Source organism: Mytilus trossulus, chromosome 4 (assembly GCF_036588685.1).
Source record: "Mytilus trossulus isolate FHL-02 chromosome 4, PNRI_Mtr1.1.1.hap1, whole genome shotgun sequence".
NCBI classification, from domain to species: domain Eukaryota; kingdom Metazoa; phylum Mollusca; class Bivalvia; order Mytilida; family Mytilidae; genus Mytilus; species Mytilus trossulus.
In genome coordinates, this window is record NC_086376.1 from 94,090,023 (window position 1) to 94,095,032 (window position 5,010).

A 5,010-nucleotide genomic window follows, 5' to 3' on the forward strand; every position below is an offset into this window, starting at 1 on the left:
CATATTTTGAACTTAGTATATAGACTTTAGTCAATCTATAACATGGTCCCTTACAATTTTTCATGGATAACTACAGAAGAGACAACAACAGGCGAAACTCCTATCAAAGATAATTATGATTCTACAGGTGCTCTGACGTTTGTCGTCGTGGTTATCATGGTGTACGGGTTTTCAGTAGTTTTAGTGTTTTTGTTCAATTTCTATAAAAGTAAGCAAACAGACCACGACGAGTTAGACCGACAAGCGATAGTCTATGTCAAAGGAATTGATTCTGTGCGTCGAACTCTCGAACAAAGTGAAAGAATGAATTCTGCAGCAAAAATAATGAAATCTGTTTCGAGTTACAGTGATGTAAAGGATTTCTTCCCTAATCAGTTCGGACGAATTTCATGTGTAGCAGTACCTCTACTTATGACTAGTCAAAACGAACAGCATCAGAAACCTACATTTTCAATGGGAAGTCCCACTGAGGAATGTGATACATATTTCAATTCAAAAGACGTATCTAGAGGAAATACAGATAGACTAATACAGTCTAGTTATACAATAGACGATATACTAGAGGAACTATCAGACGAATGTTTCGACAGTTGACTCGATGATAATTAAACCAAATGACTACATATTCAATGGCTATCGTTCTGGACAAATTTATACATTTCTATTTTTACAAGATAAAGAATACGTATAATGTAGTAGTATTGAATGAATAATTTCTATGCATTACTTTATTTGCCTCCTATCTTAGAAACTATAAAAAGAAAATATTAAAAAAGTGATTAAAAAAAGTTTTGTTTTTCCTTTTTGTGCTCATATTAAAATATGGTTTAGTCGAGATGTGCATACATAGATATAAAAGTCTTAAAAAGTGGACAACGAATGATTTAGAATTAAAAGAAACTCAGATAGATAATATCAGAGGATAATATTCGCATATTTATACGAAATACGTCCGGTTAACAGTTTAAAAAAGCACAATGGTAAATTTCAGATTTTAGCGTCAGGGATGGATCAATTGAACAAACTTAAAAGACTTTAGCTTTCAAAACAGAGTTGTTTGTGCTAAATCATGTTATTTGCTATTTTGATTTTGTCTATACTTGGCAAATCTCATTAAAGAAAAATGATATGTGGTATGATAGCCAATAAGACAGAGTTCAAATAGACTGGTTCCAAATCACAATATTCAGTATGTTACACAACTGAGACAACTATACCACATATATATAGTTAGAGTAGTCTCAGTACACAACAAATATAACATTTCCTTTTTGCAGCTGTAGTAGATTATAAATTTACAATACGTTTTCAGACATTTTTTCATATAGAGTATTGTCAACTATACACAGTCGACATAACAATTTCCAACTGAGGATCTTGAATGTATTTCATGTTGTTCTCTTTATATTTGTCCTTATTGGCCTTCAGATTAGTTTAAACATATCTATTTATAGTGGATTGGGAACAAGTTTTTGCAACTTATATTAATCCCTTTCCACTTTGCGGGTGCGAGTGTTGACTTGTAGCGGCATTAGCCTATTCTTTTTTTGAAATCTACAAGGGTGTCTTTAACGTACAATAGATATGACTCTCTCTTAACACGGGTCAGCCATTTATCGTCCCCTTCCGTCGGACTATCATCGTTTCCTCAAGACCATACTCGCAAATGGTATCAAGGGAGAGCCGAAAATTGAGTTCCTGAAATTCTCATCCCGAACGGGAATCGAACCAGGAAACTCTGTGTTAGTAGTCCGTTGCACTCACCACTACACCACGGCTGTCTGTAGATTGGCAACACACTTGCAAAACATCGTTCCTTATTGAGTTAAGATTGATTTGTTGTACTTTTGTCAGGGCAGAAGATCTTGAAAAATAATATTTTTAAATGTGCATTATTTTGCATTCATGTATAAATGTATTGATTTAGCGTAGAGGTTCCATCCTTCATACTTAATCCAGACTTTTTACCTTTTCCGACTATGACTACAAACTTTGTAAGGAGTCCCCCGGGGCCCATTTAAAAAAATATGGATCGACATGTGCTGAGCAATTTTGGCTCAGTCGTGTAAGCAGCAGAGAGGTCAATTGTTTAGATTCATCTGATACTACGAGAACTACATGTACTAATTACGCATATCTCCTCTCTTCTCATTGTTTTTTGTCCCCTGTCAAAACTATGTGTAGCTGTCCGTCAATATAGAACGGTTGTGCCTACAGGGAACCGAACAGGACTCTTGTGGTTTTGTACTCGAATGAGACAATTTTGTACGAACAAAAAGCATAGTATTACTACAGATTTGATTTTTATCATACAAAATTATCTTTCAGTGGACATTGTTACTTTTGTGATGACAATTAAAATTATTTTTTGTATCTCAGACTTTACTTTTGTTGCCTAATTTGGAAAGTGGACGACAAAAGTCAACTTTGGATGCAAATTCGTTAAGTTTGGATACTGTAAACTAATTTGCATGCAAAACATAGATTTTGTCACAAAATTTTTGTGTTTATTTTTGTGTAGACAAGATTTTGATTACGAAAAGTCCAAGTCCCATTCGGCGCCCCGAAGTGCCACTGCATATAATAATATATTTGTCTGGGAACAAACTGACCTTCAATAAGTAATGGGTTTACCTAATACACCTAAGAAATTCCGTGTCGATATCTATTCTTAATGGTGTTCGCGAGTAATTTAAGAATAAGAGAATTAACAACTAATCGGTAAAAAGATATTGATGGATTAGTTAATTTGAACCGACTGTAGATACTTTAATTTTTGACTGATGTACACGCTATATAACAGAAAAGTTATAATTAACGTCTTCTACTTTGAAGGTCAAGTTTTGAACAAGTTGGATGAAACGTTGCCGTATCTGGGCGTTTTTCAAAAAAAAGTCTGAAATTCAAACAAAAAAATGGAAATCAACTTGTCCAAAATTTTATTTCAAAAAATATTTTGAATACCTCTATAGTGGACATGTTTGTATATAAAAAGTGCAATCTTAAATACTCTTTAAAATGATATTATTTTCATAATCTATGTACTGTTTCGTAGGGGACATTTGTCTACTATTAAACTGCTTCTAAACGCAGATCTTATTGTATTTTAATGTTTCCGAAGTTATAGATATTCCAGGTTTTTTTTTACTTTATATACTAGAACAATCTCCCTTTTTCTGAATTGGAGAACCATTTCAATCGGTAACTTATGAGATTAGACAGTACTTAACATATGAAGGTACAACTCATGTTTTGTAGTGGACAAAACCGTTTCGTAGTGGACAAAAAGTTTCGTAATTGACATCAACCCTATCCTATATTGATAAATAAATTAAAACATACTGAAAATTACATGAAACTAACTCTTGTTATTTGTTTTGCACACATATAATTAAAAAAAGAGTAAAAAACGACTGCATGGTTGTGGTAGTGTCCACTACGAAACGTTTTTCTCTCATACTTGTTTCGTAGGTGACCGTTTCGTAGTGGACATATTCACATGTTTTATGTTCCCCCACAATCCCTATATTGCAATAGTAACAAGAATCCGGCACATTCTATTCACCAAAGCACGTACTAAGCTGTACACTGATATTTTTTTTTCATAATTTTAAAACCAGATACTGAAGGAGATTTGGCCCGTTTCGTCACAGTATATTGGACATTAACTAAAACGCCATCTGATATGCTTGTGCTCATTTTTTTTTGCCAACAATTTAACTGCCGTTTTAAAAGCATCACTTCTTTTGTAAGACTCAAATGTTTATATCTCCTGCAAACATTGATTTTATAAAACTGATATCATGTTTATTAGCAAAATTTAATGACTTCGTTTCGTAGTGGACATTTTGTCAGGGACACATGTACCTTCTAAAATTAAAAATCCTTTATTAAAAGCTTTTATCAAAATATGTTGGCTATACACATACTTTTAAATAATTAAAAGAAATAATTAAAAGTAAAAATACATTCATTTCTTCCTTTTTTACAATATTTCAGAGTTTGAATATTGCCGAACAGGTGATCTAGGGCGGGACATGCCATTTTGGTTATTTAGAACCAATATCTTATTGATCATTTTAAAAATAGTATTTTTTTTTTGCTTAAAAGCATACTTTTTTTTTGCTTTTAAAACATACTTTTTTTTTTACTAATGTAAAATCTCATTGAATTCAATGGAGGCTGACTGAACAAAAAAATCACTTCTGAAGAACAACACATTTTTTTAAAAGTGGCTGGGACAAAAATTTACGTTTTTGTTGACTTGAAAACGCCCATGATAGGTCAAATAAGTCAATTGCGAATCATTCAAGTTCTGAAGAACAACGCATTTTTTAAAAAGTGGCTGGGACAAAAATTTACGTTTTTGTTGAAAAACGCCCATATAGGTCAAATATGTCAATTGCGAATCATTGTAACAACATGTGCATCATTTAAAAGAGTTTAAAAGTGAAATCATTTTCAATATCCAATATACGCATGTGCAAACAAATCTTATTGGATTTCGAGCATGGGTTTGTATACAAAGCATGTCATATACAATATTTCTTTTAGTATGTGGAATTATACACGGAAAAAATCAGTCGGATTAAAGCCAGTCCCTACTATCCATTTCCGTTTGTGGAGAAAAAAGTAAAAACACAAAAATACCGAACTCCGAGGAAAATTCAAAAAGGAAAATCCAAAATCAAAAGGCAAAATCAAAAGTCCAAACACATCAAACGAATGGATAACAACTGTCATATTCCTGACTTGGTACAGGCATTTTCTAATGTAGAAAATGGTGGATTGAACCTGGTTTTATAGCTAGCTAAACCTCTCACTTGTATGACAGTCGCATCAAATTCCATTACATTGTCAACGATGTATGAACAAAACAAACATACTCAAAGAGTAGCAAAAGGGGACCTTGGTAACCCGGGCGACGTCCCAGCCGGTTTGTTCTTTTTTTTTTTATTCATCATGCATAAAGCTACCAAGTTTTGGAGGCGGGGCTGGCAGAAGGCTAAA